The 17525-nt window shown below is 40.3% G+C and overlaps 1 pseudogene; it reads right to left on the bottom strand.

Annotated features, from left to right (window-relative positions):
- Positions 1 to 10740: 10740 nt before the first annotated feature.
- Positions 10741 to 13430, bottom strand: LOC101725533 (calpastatin pseudogene; annotated as a pseudogene).
- Between the last annotated feature and the right edge of the window lie 4095 nt (positions 13431 to 17525).

The following is a 17525-nucleotide window of genomic DNA, read 5'->3' on the forward strand; positions in this document are numbered from 1 at the left end:
GTAACTCAACAGTAGAACACTTGCCTAGCACACACTAGGATCTGGTTCATCTCCAGGACAGCAAAGAAAAGAAGAAAAAAGTCAGTTTAGAAAATTGGAGAAAATAATAAATATACACTTTAACTTAATTATCCCATAGAGGGTGTTTCTTGCTTCTTAGAAGTCAAGGTATATTATAAGAATTCCCATTTCTAGTTATTCCAAATTTAAGAAAAATAATACCCCAAATTTACTGGTTTGTTATTTGGTGGTAATATTTTTTTGTGTATTTTTGTATTTTCAGTTGGCTACTGCTTGTTTGGTGAAACTCATCTAACTATACCTTTATAATTCATGTACATTCCAATATGCATTCTTTTACCCCTGTAAAAGATTGCTTTGAGTTGCTATACCATCTTTTACAGGGGTCATTTTTGTTATGGGGTAGTACTACAAGCATGGGTTGTGGGGGATTATTAATAGAGACTGGATCCTAGAAAAGATAAGATGATATACACATAATTCAGCCTGAATTTATATGATATTAAAGCGATTATTTATAGGTGAAAAATAGTATCAGGAACTTACATTGGCTTGTTGTGCTACATGCTTCGAGTGGGGGTTTCATTGTTTAGGACTTATATACAAGGAAGCTTATTCAGGGTTTTTGCTCCATACAGTGTACAGAGGTTGTTATGAATGTCACCAGGTCATTTTAAAAGGTAAGCATTTTTAAATTCAGAGGGAATTTGGAACATAAAGCAGACAGCACAAACTGAGCTGCACACTTATTTGATTTGGTCTGCACACTTGTTGGCCCACACAGTATTTTTTTTTAAATTGAATTAGTTGATAACTTTTTAAATGGAAAGGTTTCCCAAAAATGGAACGATTCCATGAAAAAAATCTTGATTTATAGCTTTTTGGGGAAAAAAATCACTGACCTGGTAAGACTGAGCCTTTGCCCCTCATGGCAACAGTTGTCGGGTTGAGTAGCAGCTGCTGTTTCAGGAAGGTCTTCACTCTCCGGGCCTCCTGGGTCTGCACCCCACCCTCATGCCGGAGAGCTGTGTACATCCAGGCAGTATCTCATTTCATCAGGAACCACCTATAACTTTCTGCAATATCCAGATGAATACAAGGCTCCCACCTGTATCCTTGCACTTTGGGAGGCCTGGGTTCTATCCCCAGTACTGGGGGGAAAAAGAAAAAGTCTTTGATGGGCTTTCGGTACTTGCCTGATTGTTTACTGGTTCTGCACCTGCTAACATCATTCAGGGTTCTTTGCATTTTTTTCCCTTGGAGGAACAAGAAGGAAGTGGTAAGACTATGGCTTTAAATAAAATAAAATACAAAAGGAAACTGATTTAGATAATCCAGAGGTAGGGTTGCATCTTCAAAGAAGATATTGACACAAATACGATTTTTACCACACAACTTAGCTCTGAATTCTTTTTCCTGTGTGAGGAAAACTGAAGAAAAGAGCACCCAAGAAATATTTCCAACTAAGCCCTATGTGGAATAGAAGAGGAACACATAAGGCAAAGGTTCACCAGCCAGCTACCATGGCAGAATTCTTGAGTTAATATAAACAAAAATAGATGTGGAAAATGAAGACCATATGGTGAGCTGTGTTGGAGCCACCTGTGTGTGTGTGTGTGTGTGTGTGTGTGTGTGTGTGTGTAATCTAGAGACGTTCTTTTTGCACTTTCAGGTGATAGCAATCAAAAGGGTTTTAAAAATACAATTTGAGTGTGTGTGTGTGTAATTGTGTTGACTGTGGGAAACATGCAAGTCATCCAGGGGATGTGCCTTAATCTCCAGTCCAACAAGTGATCTCAAAAAACAGTTCATGGGGCTGGGGATTTAGCTCAGTGGCCTCGCGCCTGCCTCACAAGTGCAAGGTCCTGAGTTCGTTCCTCAGTACTACACCCCCCCAAAAAAAACAAAAAACAAAAAAAGTAGTTCATGGCTGGCTGTAGTGGCACACACCTGTAATCCCAGCCCTGAGAAGGCTGATGCAGGAGGATTGCTACATTGAGGTCAGCCTGAGCTACACAGTGAACAGTCAAACAAACAAAGAAGCCAGCAAGCAAACAAACATCTCATTTAAAGCTCTGCCTGCAGTATGTTTGCTATTATCCACATTGGCCAAAGCAAGCCATCATTGCCAAGTCCAGAGTGCGCCAGAAAGGGTAGTGTCCAAGGGCAGAGAGGAGGTATAATAATGAGGTGCTGTTTCTCCACTGAGGGAACTGTTTTGTAGCTGGTAAATAAAATCTGGGTCAACATCTATTCTGGGAAATTACAGTAGTTTATGCTTATCAAAATTGGATTTTAATGTTTCTATAATTTCCATTAAAATGTGCTTTTTGATTTGTATTTATTTTTATTGTTTTGATGCCAAAGATTGTACCCAGGACCTAGCTCATGCTAAACACGTGCTCTACCACTGAGGTCCTTTCTCAGCCCAAATGCTTAGTTTTAAAATGCAAGAAAGATAGAAATAAAAAAATTCTTAAAATTTCGTGCACACAATTACAGAAACCTCTCCACCCCCCACCCCCCTCCCTCCCTAGTACTTCTGATCCATGTAGAAAGGTCTGCAGAGACAGTAGAGGACAGCAGCCAGAACGGAACTGAAATCACACCTCCACTCTCCCTTGAATGATTTTCAACACTTTTAACTCTGGGTTTCTTTGTAAGTGTTGAAGAACCAGATTTGGAGAACCCAAGAAAGATGTTAGAAAGATAGGGAAGAGGTAATCTATATTCATTGAATAAATCAGCAAGAATGGAATAGAAGGGAGAGGAAGAGAATGACAACAACAAAAGCATCCAGGATGGGGAGGAGAGGGCAGTGTGATCCTCTTGTGGCGTTTTTTTTTTTTTTTGTATTAAATTCTTTTATTGGTACATTGTAGGTATACAACACAATTACATTTCTCATTGGGAATTGTACCTTTATATAATGCATCTTGGTTCTTGTTTTTTCCCCATTCCTAGCCCTCCCTTCACCCCCTCCACCCTTCCCTATTTACAAAGACTTTATTTCCATTTTTTCCATTTCTCATCATTTTTTCCTTTCCCTTCTTTCCTTTCCCGTGCCTCCCACTACCGCTACCCCTTTGGACCTTTTATTCCTATTTTACATTATCGATTATTCATTCTAATAATTGGTACATTTTAGGTATACAATATAATGACATTCATCATTGGAAATTTGCACCTTTACATGGTCTCTCTTGGTTCTTGTTTTTCACCTTTGCCCAGCCCTCCCTTCAACCCCTCCATTCCTCCCTATTTACAAAGATTTTGTTCCTATTTTTCCATTTTCTCATATTAATCCCATTCCCTTCTATCCTTTCCCTTAGCCCTCCCACTTCCTTCCCCTTTGCCCCTTTTCTTCCTATTTCACATGACCTATTATACATTTAGTCCTTATTTACACTTTTAGTTTCTCACACCAGAGAAACTATTCGGTATTTACACATGTGTGTCCTATTTATTTCACTTAAGAGTATGGCCTCAATGTGCATCCACTTAGCTATAAATGTCTCTAATTTCTCATTTTTTATGACTGAGTAGTACTCCATTTTATAAAAAAAACCACATTTTCTTTATCCAGTCTCCAGTTGATGGGCATTTGGGCTGTTTCCAAGTTTTAGCTATTACAAACTGTGCTGCTATGAACATGGGTGCATATATATCACTGTGGTATGATTCTTTTAATTCTTTGGGGAAGATCCCCAGCAGTGGAATAGGGGGTCAAATGGGACTTCCAGTCCTAGTTCTTTGAGGTATCTCCATACTGATTTCCACAGTGCTTGCACCAGTCTACACTCCCACCAGCAGTGGAGCAGGGTTCCTCTTTCCCCACAGCCCCACCAGCATTTGTTATTGGTTGATTTCATGATAGCAGCCATTCTTTCTGGAGTGAAGTGGAATCTCAGCGTTCTTTTCATTTGCATCTCTCGAATGACCAGTGATGTTGAACATTTTTTCATGTATTTATTTGCTATTTCTACTTCTTTGTCTGAGAAATGTCTGTTCATTTCAGATGCCCATTTTTGGATTGGGTCTTTAAATTTGGGAGATCTGATCTTTTTAAGTTGTTTATAGATTCAAGATAGTAGACCTTTGTCTGAGGAAGAGCAGGTGAAGATTTTTTCCCACATTGTGGGTTGTCTCTTCACACTGCTGGTGGTTTCTCTTGCTGTGCAGAAGCTTTTTAATAAGAAGAGATCCCATTTGTTGATTGTTTGTGCTAGTTCACGGGCAACTGAGGTTTTGTTCATAAAATCTTTTCCTACACCAATGTCTTCAAGGGTTCTACCTAACCTCTGTTCCAACTGGTTCAGAGTTTCTATTTTAATATTTAGATCTTTAATCCATTTTGATTTTAGTTTAGTGCATGGTGAGAGATACAGGTCTAGTTTTAATCTTTGGCAAGTTGAAGCCCAATTTTTCCAGCACCATTTATTAAAGAGGCTATCTTTCCTCCAGTGAGGGTGTTTGGCTCCTTTGTCGAAGATGAGATGGCTGAGTGTGTCTGGCGTTGTTTCTGCATCTTCTAATCTGTTCCACTGGTCCTCAAGCCTGTTTCTTTGCCAGTACCATGCTGTTTTTATCACTGTAGCTTTGTAGTATAGTTGCAGGTTGGGGATTGTGATACCCTTGTGGCGGTTTTGTAATGAGGGCAAGGCTGACATTATCAGCACAGCAGCGAGGGCCCACAATACTTTTAGGAGCTCATGAAAACATTAGCATTGGAAGAAAAATAAGGGAAGCTATAGGTCAAGGAAAACTTTATTATAGATTATTATATTATATATCTATATTATAGATTTTTATTATTCTTGTATTTATTATGTTAATGGAATCATAAAATATAGCTTTTATTATCTTTGCACAGGGTAGGGCTCTGTGAGGAGGGAAGTGCATGGAGCCTTGAATTTGCAGTGCATCCCTAGATGCAGTGGCATGTCCAGCCTATTCAGACTTATTAAATACGTATATGCCTTGGACTCTAGGAGATTTGGCCACCTGTGATACTGTTGTTCAAACTGTACAACTGGTAACTCTGAAAACTGGAAGGAAGGGAAGTCAGAGAAAATGATGACGTTGGGTACTGTGCCCAGGAGCCCTGATTTTCATTCCAGTCCTGTTTGCACAAAGTGTGCTACAAAAGGTGACAGATATGAGGTAGTGATCATCATGAGAAAAAATAGAATAGAGATTTAAATACGGGAGGCTGTGTTATTGGCTATTTCCCCAGCCATCAAACTTTCTTCCTGAGATAACAATTAGGTGGATCAATCAGCACGTCTTGGTTACTTTCTTGTCACTGGGACAAAATACCCACTTAAACTTAAATTTAAAGGAGGAGAGGGTTGATTTTGGCTCGTCTCAGTCTATGATCGGCAGACTCAAAGGCAGAAAGGACATGGCAGAGGGGGCCAGCAGAGGACAGCTGCTCACTTATAGTGGCCATGAAGCAGAGAAGAAGGGAGGAGCCTGGAAGGTGGATATACCCTTCCCAGTCATGGAACCCTGGGTCATCACCCCAACCTCCTGTGACCAGGCTCCACCTCCTAAGAGCACATTTAGCTACTGAACCATTACTGGATGAGTCCACTGTTAAGTATAGCACTCCCATGATCCAATCACCTTCTGAAAGCCCCACTTCTGAGCACATGAAAATTTTGGTGGACATTCTAGATCTAAACCACCATACAGCTCAAGAGGCATGAAGAAGAGAAAAGAAATACTGCAGATGTCCAGCTATAGCCATGCTCATAGAGCTGGTTGTTCGTAAGGTATTTCCCTTTCCTTTGTGATTCTGTTCCATAAAGATGGATAAGACATGAGAAAAGTAAAGACAGTTTAAGCCCCTGGTAGAAAATGAAGGCCTTTAAATACATTTAATATTAAATACGTTTAGTACTGGAAATTATTTGTTGTTCAGTAGTTACCATATTAAGAAGGACGTTGCAGTACAATTCAGCAGTGAGTTAAGGCTATTGGCTAATAAACATGTGCTTTCTTTTAAAAGTCAGTTTCTCACATAAAGATTGCCTTTGTTTTTAAAGAATATACAAATAACACACATATGTGTGGTATGTATGTGTGATGTAGCAGTCTTTCCCTCTTTTGCTCTATTATCTATAAATTAATTCTACTCTGAGCGCGAGGTTTGATAGGTTGCTCACATGAGTCATTCAAATAAAAAAAGGCATGCTCTCATGAGCATGATTTTTAAAGTTTACTCCATTCTCCAGAAGTCTTGATGTATCTGGAAACAGCAGTGTCTGCCTCCCCAGTGGCCAACTTCGGACAATGAGACGATCCCCAAAGTGGTGAGGAGAGGCCCGGACCTCTGGGAGCTGAGAATCATCGCCATACCCCACACATCCCTGAGGTGGGGTCTGAGGTGGCAGCTGTGCCAAGGTCTAACTCTCCCAGTGTTCATAATCAGACACTATATTCACATTTTAATTTGCACTATAATTATCTCATGATTCACCTCATGAAGATCTCTGAAAGCAGAGACAGGAGTGAGTGTATAACGAACAGGGCAGCATGTTTTCCTTGTTAGCTGCAGGGGAGGATAATGCACAGGAAAAGGTGATGTAATGATTGTCTCACTTTCATTATTCTCTCCCAAATGAATAACCTTCCACACCAAGGATGAGCTCACTGACTATTAGTGGAATAACATCTGGTGAGTGAGGGCCCCCGGCTGAACACGCTCTTGGTTTGGGGCTATATTTAACCAGCAGAGGCCCAACAATCATTACATGCAACACATATGCAGCCAAGTCAAGATGTGAATATCTTTTTAAAGGGTAAGGAAATACTCCTTAAAGTATTTTAGCATGCAAGACTTTTCCTTATGAAGAAAGGCATTAACCTATTCCAAAAGAAATCCTAGGCTATTATTAGAGTGGAATATTTAAGACATGTGACAGATGCCTTGGTCCTTTTTGGCTGGGGCTCAGATATTTGTCATAGCTATCTAAGTTTAAATTTCAAATCACGGATAGGAATCTCTCTCCTTCAATTTCTCTTCCCATTCTTAATTTCCAGGCAGGCCTGCCACACTGACAATAGTGAATTTTGCAGTGTAATCTATCTAATAGATTTACTGTAAATGATGAATCATCTCAGCACTTAAATCTAATGAGTAATGCTGTAAGTCAATTCGGTTTTCAAAAATGCAACACAGCTAAGGTCATCAGTTAAATGTGCTAATACAGAGAAATGTAGATGGTCAGACACACACACAGGTCATGAAGCCAGAATACTCTGGAATCTGCAGTGTGCAAAGCCTGGAGGGAGGTTCCTCCTTAAAACCATGACATTTAGAGACGGAGATAAGAATTCCATTCCATCAGGATCAGGGACACCCTTTAGGTTTAGGCTGCTCTCATTGTTTTCTCCACAAAATATACCGATGCTTTATTATGAAGCTGCCAACACACTAGTTTTTTATTTAAAAGATCAAGTTTAAAGATAATGCCTATTTATTGGAGAAAATATGGGAAAGCCAGAGAAACACAAAAAAGAAAATGTAATTCATCATGATTCAAACCACACAGACCTTTTGGTTTATTTTCATTTTTCCTTTTAATTTGAGTATATGTAAGCAATTTCTCAAATTAACTACTCTTCCTCAATTCCATTCTAAACTGCTATGTGACATTCTATCACATGACTATGCCAGAATTTTTAGAATCAATTCCCTGTTGAAATTTAGTATATTTCTAATATCTTTCTATTGTAAATAATGTTGGCGTTAAAAATCTGTGCAGGTAAATCTTTGTACAATACACAATTATTTGCAGAAATAAAACTACTGAGTCAAAGTGAATGTATGTACTTAAGGATGCCTGTTTAGGGTGCCTTCAAGAGGGGATTTTTTTCTTCTTTGCAAATAGTATTTTTAAGATTGGAGATGCTGCCCTGGTCCCTCTGCCTCAGTCACCTTCTGGTTCCTTATCTATAAAATAAGAACCCTGGAACAATGGGAAAATGAATGAATTAACCTGCCACATGAATTTCATTTATTATCGTGTTTAGCTGTACAATAACCTATGAGCTGGGTGCAGTGACTTAGTGAAGTTTAGACAGCCTGTAGGCAGAGGTGCTGGAACTTGAACCTGCGTCTTCTATCTTTGAAGTCCATTCTGTACACCACTAAGCTACAATTTCTTCCAGGGCCATCGCTCATTCATTTGATCATTAATTCTACACACTATGTGAGTGTCACTGTTCTAGGTACTGGGGACTTAGTGTGAATTAAACAAAGTCCTTGACCTCAGGGACTTCCCAATAGGGAGAGAGAAAGTGAGTTTATCATACAATATCAGGTAGCAATAAATTCTATGGAGAAAGATGAATCGAGGAAGAGAGAAAAAGGGTGACAGGCTCCTGTTTGAGATAGGATAGTGGAGAATGCCTCTCTGAAAGGACAATGGGAGTGGAGCTGTCATAGGGATGCCCAGAGGACAAGCTCTGCAGCTAGAGAAGCATCAGGACAGACTCTAACAGCAGGACGTGCCTCGCACATTTGGGGAATTGCACAGAGGTCTATAGGGCTGGGGTTTGGTGAGACCTATTCTGAATCTGAATCAGAACAAGCAACACTCTAGGGGTGGAGGGAGGAAAAGATCAGACACAGGTGAGCCCTGAGCAGCTGACTGGCCAGCAGTCCCGGGGAAGTTGACATCACCTCTGTGGTTTTGAGGAAGAAAGATGACCTGTCACCTGAATCTCCTGTTGTTGAATTGACTTTAGGTAGCTGCCACTTAGGCCACCACATTAAAATTCTAGCCCTTCCATGTCCAGGAAAATCTCATGCAAGTATATTTATGGACTCAAAGAGAGGATTTCCAATTCATGGATTGTCATCCCTATGCATTACTTGGCCTCTCTAGAAGAGAAATCCTGCCTGTTTTCCTGTATTCTGGGAAATAAAATAGCAAAGTAAAAAATAAGCAATTTATTTGACCAAAATTACCATGCATAATTGGAAAAACACTCCACTTCTAAGTCCAAAAATGATGTAGTTATTAATCACATTAGAGGACAAACATCTATCCACAGACCAGCTATTTCCTGCTGTCACTGAAATTCTTAAGTCCGACATATTCTGCTGCAGGAAAAAAAATCTAGTTTCCTTTCCACTTTTGCAAATGTGTCTTTTAAAATTTAATTTAAGAGTCAATTAATTTGTTATACATTGAGAATGCAAATGTTCTTACAGCACACTATCCAAGAGTATGGGGCCAGGGATTTAGCTCAGTGGTTTCATCGCCTGCTGCGCAAGCACAAGTACCCAAGTTCGATCCCCGGTACCAAAAAAAAAAAAAAAATTTTAAGAGTATGGTAGCAATATCAATACTTGATGAGAATTACCTGCAGCAGATGAACTGGGTAATACAATCTTCCCCCCTCCTCAGTTGATGTAGTGGTACTGGGGATCAAACCCAGAGCCTTGTGCACCCTAGGCAAGCACTTTATCACTGAATTACATCCCCAGTACTGCATTGTTCTTTGGACAGAAGAGATGTGAAGTGTACTGAGAGTTTTGTTGTTCCAGTATAAGCCCACATGAAATTAAATACAAAAAAACTCGTGCGCTGTAAAATTTTTGTTTCAGGGTTCAATTCATTCTATGTATACTAATAGGGAGGGGAGATTTTTAACAGCTAACACCAGAATCTCTGCTAGGGAAATATATGGTAAGTTTCTGGGGGTGGAAGATCCTCCTAAAAGCAGGAGGTAGTGGAGGACAAAGGTGAGTCATAGCTAAACACCTCTGTAATAAACATACAGAAGTGGCAAAAACTAAGAGGTAGGGGAATGTGGGAGAGAAATGTGGTACCACTGAAAATCTTTGAAGATGTAGATTTTGTGATGTTCAATTTTATGATCCTTTTATTTCTGTGATGCAAAATCCACCTTCAGCATCCCAGATCTTCATGAATTCTGTGTAGACTGTGTGCTGTGTGAAGGTTGTACATGTGTGAGCATGTGTCCTGTGGGACTAGAGATGCTGGGTTCCATGATTGGATTCACGTAGTAGAGAAGAAGGACAGTATGTGCTCTGTGGCAAGATAATCCATCAATTAAACCAATCAGAGGAGGCAGTGTTCAGGAGCTGGAAATGACAATGAGAATGGAAGTACCGGAATTCCAAGAGATGTGAGGATAGGCCCAGGACTTTTCACTGGAGAAGATATGAAATGGTCTTTGAGCCACCCAAAGAGACAAGGAGATGCTTCTGCCATCTAGGCCATGCATTGACAGAAATTTGAAATTGAATGAGTCTTGTATAAAATATAGACACATGAGTTCATTCCCACCCTTCATGACACTGAAGATTGAACACTGCTTTCAGCACTGAGTTACACCCCCAGGCTTCTTCTTTGTCTTTTTTTCTTTTGATAGTGTCTTATTAAATTGCTAAGTTGCCCAGATTGGGTTTGAACTCATGATTCTTTTTTTTCTTTTGGTGCTTCCTAGCTCATCCAGGTTATCTATTATTAATTTATTATTTGCAGCACAAGAGGGAATATGCACCCAATGTACAACATCTTATATTTGACTTATGAACAAAAACCCAAAGAAACATCAAATACAGTTCAAAAGCTCAAGATGAAAGGGGGTAATAGGAAATCAGAACACTGACAAATGTTTAGAGCACTAAGCGCTAAAAAAAACGAAGTGCAAACTGAAAATACTAATGAGATTTATAGGCACTGTGTGTAGAATGTGCAAAAGTTTGCAATGTTTTTCTCTTTTTTTGTTATTGCTTTAATAAACTTTATCAAATATATTTCTTAGAAATATAAAGCTTCCTTTCCCAACTGAAGGCAATTTTTAAAAATTCAGTTTATCAGTACTCAATACAGTAGCACAGGTGAACCAGTTAAATTCATCTTCCCTCTGGAAAAGAATAACAAACCAATGTTTATGATGTCAAAAGACTTAACAAATATCACTGTTGAGAAGCCGCTCAGAAAAATTTTTCTGTTGCCAATGCCTTTTGTTCTTCAAAAGTCACCATCCACCAGCTGAAGGCTTTATATGCAGATACCAAATAATGTAAACTTTAACTTGTTTTTTTGTCATCATCTTTTTTTGTATTTTTTTCATCACCTTTTGGCTTGGAAGCTTCCTCCGTTTTCTTTGCCGATTCCTTTGCTTTACTTTCATTCTTTGGTGCTTTGGAACTGGAAGCACTCCTCTTGTTCTTGTCCTTTGCTGTGTTCTGTGAGGTTTCTGCAGATGAGGGCCAGCTGTCCAGATCTCCTGAGAGGACCTCGATGGGGTCTTTGTCATCTGCGGGCTTCTTTGATTCTTTTGATTTCTTGGTAGGTGGCTTCGCTGGTTTGTTCTGCCCATCGCCTTCCAGAAGATGTCTATAGTCAGGTGGGATGGTGTCATCCCTTTCCCCCAGCTTGTCTCTGTGCTCAGCTTTTTCCTTTACTTTAGCCTCCATTGGTTTGTTCTCATCTGGGTCAGGCTGCCTTTGCCCAAGACTGTCAGAAAGTTTATCCAAAGCATCATCCAGTTCTCTGTCACTTGCAGTGTATGGGGGTGGGCCTGCCGAGTGGGTGGCTGAAGCTGGGGCTTGGGAAACCACTTCAGAGATGACAGCAGAAAGTTTAGCATCGTCAAACTTAAGAGAGGAGGTATCTGCAGGACTGGAGAAATCCTGAGACAGCGCATGGAGAAGGAAGTCGTCACTCCAGGGTGGAAGTGGTTTCTTGGCCTCTTTTGACAGGAGTGGTTTTCCATCTTTATCCTTGACTTCTTCTCATCTATAATCAGGAGGAATTGTTTCTTCTTTTTCACCAAGTTTTTCACGGTCTTCCTCTCTGGCTTTCTCCTTGACTTTATCCACCACAGGTTTTCCATCTTCTGGATCTGGCTCCTTTTTCCCTAGGCTACCAGCCAGGACCTCTACATTGTCATCTGGCACTGTGCTTCTCGAGGAAGCTGGCTTGGGTGGTGCCATCTGTACACTACACATGGAGGTGGAAGACACCACCTCTGCCACAGGAGCTGCAGCAGCAGCCTTAGATTTTTCTGTTTTTTCAGTTGGCTTAAATTGTTTTTCTTTACATTTAGACTGGTCAAAATCTTCTGAAAGTTCATCAATGAGCTCTGATTCACTCAGGGGCGTGGGTTTTTCTTCAGGCTCTGGCAATAGTGGTTTTCCATCTTTATCCATGGCTGACTTTAGTCTGTACTCAGATGGGACTGTTTCTTCACCATCACCACACTTCTTCAGCTTTTCTTCTTTAGCTTTTGCCTCAACTTCCTTAACAGAGCTGAGGTTGAACGCAGGTTCGGGTTCCTGGGTGCCCAATGAAGCTGACAGAGCCTCCACTGCATGAAGGTTCATAGCATCCTCCTCTACTTTTCTATTTTTCTCCTGGGTTGGAGCAGCACTTCTGATTACCCCAGCTGACTGAGCTTTTAAAACTTCTGTAGATCTCTGTTTGTCAGTTTTCTGTCCGCCAGCAGTAGGAGAACTGCAGGTATGATGACAAGGCATCTATAGCATCATCAGGCCCCATGGCTTTCGACGGGTCTGGAGGAGGCCCTGTGACACCTTTTTTAGCCAAAAGTTCCCTATATTTTGGAGGAATTGTGATCTCTCTTTTACCCAGCTCCTCAATATAGGTGGAATACATTGGATCCGAAATTTCTGGTCCAGTATATGCTGAATTATCTTCGTTAGTTTCTTCAGGTTCTTCTAATGTGTCTATTAAGTCATCCAAAGCAGCATCAATGCCTGACTTTCCAGATGGTTTATCTGGTTTGGATTCAACTGGTGCAGCTGGCATTAGTGATTTCTTTTCTTTTTTCTTGTCATCTGGTTTGCCAGAACTTGCAGCCACCCCAGCAACAGCACTCTCTCTCTCCACAGAAACAGTGGCTTGTGATTTAGTCTTTGGTTCCGTTGACCTTTCTGATGTCAGCTGTTCCTTAGATCTAGAGGCTGCTTTTTCACTGTGAGCAGGTTTGCTTCCTACATCTGATGCATGCTGGGGTAGGCTTTTTGGCTCTGCATGTTCCTTTGGCTTTTCTTCTTGGGGCTTTTTTTCATGAACCACAGATAACTTTGACTGTGACTTCTCAGGTTCTGTTTTTACAGCCTTAGTCTCTGTGGGATTCATACTGGAAGGCTTGCTAGTTGCTCCAGAGGCTGACATCTCGGTGGCCTGGTCTGTCCCACTAGCGTGGGCTCTGGAGGGCTGACTCCTGAGGCTTGCTGCTTTCTGCTCGTCTGCTTCTTTCTTTTCTCCTGGTTTGGGAGCTGATCCACTGGTCTTTTCACTGACATGCTCCGCGGGTTGGCGGGCGGCGGCAGCGCGTTGGGGCCGCTGGGAGGCAGCAGGCTTCAGGTGGGGCTGGGGCTGGGGCTGGGACATGGGGCGCAGCCTCGGGGAAGGCGCAGCGAGACTGTGAACTCGCGATTCTTTTGCCTCGGCCCTCAACCTCCCAAGTGCTAGGATTACTTGATTTGTGTACCTCTGAAGAAGTTCTTTGTAGGATTGGCTCAGAGTTAATGAACTGATACACAAATGTTATAGAAATCACAGTCTATTATGATATTCCCAAAGAAAATACTTGGAAATATCAGGAATACCAGGTTGGATGTTTGTCGAAGGTGGTTCCTTGAATCTCCCCACTTCTTCAGGGGAGACAGACCTGGATCAGTGGTAGTGACGATCTGCGTGATCGTGCTGAGCTCTCTCAGAACAGTGGAAACCCCAGCTAATGGCTTATTGGAGCCTTATAAAATTTCTCATCCACCATCCTACCCTCACCTAAAAATCATAATTTTTATTAAGTTGGAAGAAGAAAAAATGCCTTTAGCAAATATTATGACATGGTTCCAAGTACATTTATTGGTATGCCACCTTATTTTGCTTCATTGACCACATTACCCAATAATTACTTGATATCACATGCACAAGTATATTGCAATTATGTTTTGAACACAAACCTGTGGCAAATGCAGTTGATTCAATATGTAGGAAGAGCTGGGCCCAGCAGGATAGGCCGGGGCCTCTCATTGAGCTTTACTCAACTGGTTGACTAAGGGTTACAGCATTAGTGCTATCAAACCATCATGTTAGAAAATTGTTTTCCCAAGAGTCATATTTGGAATAATATCATGAGCCAGAGGAGGAATTCCTGATTGCATTGGTAGGATTTGTTTACATTTGCTGAAAATAACTTTTTTTGCTTGCATCTCCATGCTCAGGGAGGTGATTTGTTCTGGAGAGGGTATAATCCCTGGACCATTCTTTTTTTCAAGAAAAAAATCTAGCTCAAATCTAGTTTAAGTAAAAGCTGAGCTCATGTGAAAATATACTGGAATAACTCAGAGTTGAAGGATAGTTCTTAGGAACTATGGAACTTAAGAACTTAGGAACTTAAGACCTCTGTGACTGGAACCAGTACTTCAACACTAATAGCATAGTCTTCTGGTCTTCTGCATGTTGGTTTTATTCAATTTTATTATGAGGAAAGTCTCTTTCTTCATGGGAAAAATAGAGTTTTCTCTGTCACGACCTCTCTCTTAATCCCTAAAGGAAAAGGGTTCAGAGTTAAAGAGAATCCTGGGGCAAGCCTCTGAGTAGCTAGGCTTAAATTATGCTTCTCACCCTTGGGTGACTTCCTATGGGTAAAAACACAGAGCACCATGACTGCTTCAGACCGGTCTTCTGTTCATTTCTGAGGGACAGGAGTATGGGGTCATTATGCACCAGACAGCCATATTAGATTTTACGGTACATCTTCTTCCTTTACCTAATGGAAATTATTGAGAGGTGGAGCCTGCCCACAAATTCATCCTAGCCCAAAGGAACAAAGCTCCTCCTCATCTTCATGTTATCAATGTTGGCCATCGAGACAGAAAGTTCCTTTGCTTGGCAAGATACTTTGGTAGGCTTTAGTTTTGAAGCACAGGTAGACTTCTGGAGATGGCCTGGAAGTAGGAAAAAGAAGCCAAAACTTTTTTGGCACAGTCTTGTAAAATTCTATTTCTACTGTGGCCAGGGGGAATTTAGACAAGTAACTTTACAATTAGAAAGAGTTTATCATCTTTAATACAGATTTAGAGAGTAGTATCTTTTTAAAAAGTATTGTTTCTACTAGAAAAGGTGTTCGAGATGTTTAGTCCAACAATTACCCAATTAAAAAACCGCCAGAATGATGAAGATGCAAAGGTTTATATTGGACTGACAGAGATTTCAAGATGCATTGGCCTTTGAGGTGTAAAGCCCACCGCGGCTGTCCTGAGTCTCCTCGTTATAAAGAGCATTGCTGTGGCTACTGTATCCTTTCATTATCCAGGCAATAGCCCAGGGCCAGGGTGGGATTCATAGAAGAGAAGTAAAGATTTGCAATTGGAGAGCTGAAGAGCTAAACATTTTTAAAGAGAAGGCTGGGCTTTAAGCAAGAGAGCAAGGTTAGGAACTGGAATGTTTCCACAAGAGGACACCTGTAAAGGACTTAAGGTTCTTTCCTTCTTGGGCCATGAGAACTGTCATATTTGTCATTGAATTTTAAGTTTTCTCCCCCTATAAATTGCCCTTGGTTTTCACTAGCCCTTTAATTCACTCTGTGAGATCCACACAGGTTCTGTATTATTGTTATTGTGGGGAATTAGAGAAGAGAAACAAAACAAAACGTGATCCATCCTTCCCTAGAGACTATTATCATTCAGTGAGTAGAAAGACCCAAGATCATCCAGATGGCACCAGGATGAAGAATCAGGGCTGAGCTAAAGGCAATGGACAGGAACAAGAGACCCAAAAAAGGAGCTGCAATGGGGGGACTCAGGAGCAAAGGTGAGGTATTATCTCAAATACCTCAGAGGAAGGTAACTTTCAAAGGACAAAAAAATGGTCTTTGGGGAAAGGCAAACGCTGCTTTTATTCTCTGCCAATTAGACTTTCTCTTCTTTCTTTTTTCTTATTCAACATTTATTAATTTCCTTCAAAATGGCCCAAAGGCAGTTTGCTTATACAAGTATCATAGTGTCCATTCCATTCTACCACAAATTTTTATTAGTTTTGTCTGTTATCCCTACTAGACTGCAAAAATAATGACTGTGACGTGTATCCAGGGGCGGGATGGTACCTGAGATACTGCTTTGCATACTGTATGGGCTTAACAAATGCTTCCAAATTGATTTGTGAATAATTTTCTTAATTGATTTTCTTTTTGCAAGAACCAACTGAGTTCTAGTCTTGTCTGCATTCCATTTTCTCCTTCAAATAATCATTATATCTGTAACATTTTATTAATTTTGATCTTTTTGAGGGCTGGGGATTTAGCTCAGTGGTTCAGACGCCTGCCTCGAAAGCACAAGGTCCCAAGTTTGATCCCCAGTACCAAAAAAAAAATTGTATCTTTTTGAAATGACACTAAATTAAACTTACTTCTTGCTGAGCTTCTTCTTTTTTTTCTTTGTTTTGGTACTGGGGATCGAACTCTGATCCTTGCACTTGTGCAGCAGGCGGCAAAACCACTAAGCTAAATCCCTGGCCCCTTGCTAAGCTTCTTAAGGACAAGAAATCCCAAACATTTCAGGAGTCAGAAGATCAAAAGGACACATTGTTACCCTATAAAGTGAAGAGCTATAATGGGGCATTTACTCCTCAGAAAAGTTTTCCATGCTTTTAGGATGGTCTCAACTTCCACTTAGGAAGTTAAGCCCTTTTAGGAAGAGAGTAATTGTTGGGTGAAGAGGAGTCAGGTTTTCTAGTGGTCCAACTAGAAAGGGCAGCTCCTGAGAAATGGATACTTTAAAAATTTCCTGTTGAAAATTTCCATCTATGTTCATACTTTTTTCTTCTATGATCTTTATCCAGTTTTAGGATTAGCACACTGTTGAGTTCCTAAAATGAGGGGAGAAGTGTTCCTTCTTTTTTCTGCTTTAGTTGTTTGATATAATTTATCAGTGAAAATGTTTATGAGCCTGCTGTTGTCATATAGGTAGGTTTTCAAGCTAGGAATATACTTTCTTTAATAGGTGCTATTCAAATTTTATATTTCCTCCAGAGTTAGTTTCATTAATTTGTATTCTAAGTTACTTCTTAGAAGTTGTCAAATTTATTTCAAAACAGATTTTTGAAATATGCTTTCTATATCCTTTTAGATTCTGTAAAATCTGTGGTAATGTCTCCTAAATCTTAATATTGTAATTTTAAAAATGTATAACTGATATTGTGTAACAGGAAGAAAAGGTCTAAAGGTGCAGAGGAAGTGGGAGGGGCAGGGGAAAATAGGGAAAAGAAGAATATGAGAAAAGGAAAAAAATGGAAACAAAGTCTTTGCAAATAGGGAAGGGTGGGCAGGGGAAGGGGAAAAAATAAGAACCAAGATACATCATGTAAAGGTACAAGTTCCCAATGATGAATGCAACTGTATTTTATACCGAAAATGTACCAATAAACTTAATGGGAAAAAAAAAATTTCCCGTTGACAAACAGTGCCCAGCTTTAACCTTC

This window comes from Heterocephalus glaber, unplaced genomic scaffold, assembly GCF_053883595.1.
Source record: "Heterocephalus glaber isolate CG9 unplaced genomic scaffold, H.glaber_assembly_v1.0 deba00001587, whole genome shotgun sequence".
NCBI classification, from domain to species: domain Eukaryota; kingdom Metazoa; phylum Chordata; class Mammalia; order Rodentia; family Bathyergidae; genus Heterocephalus; species Heterocephalus glaber.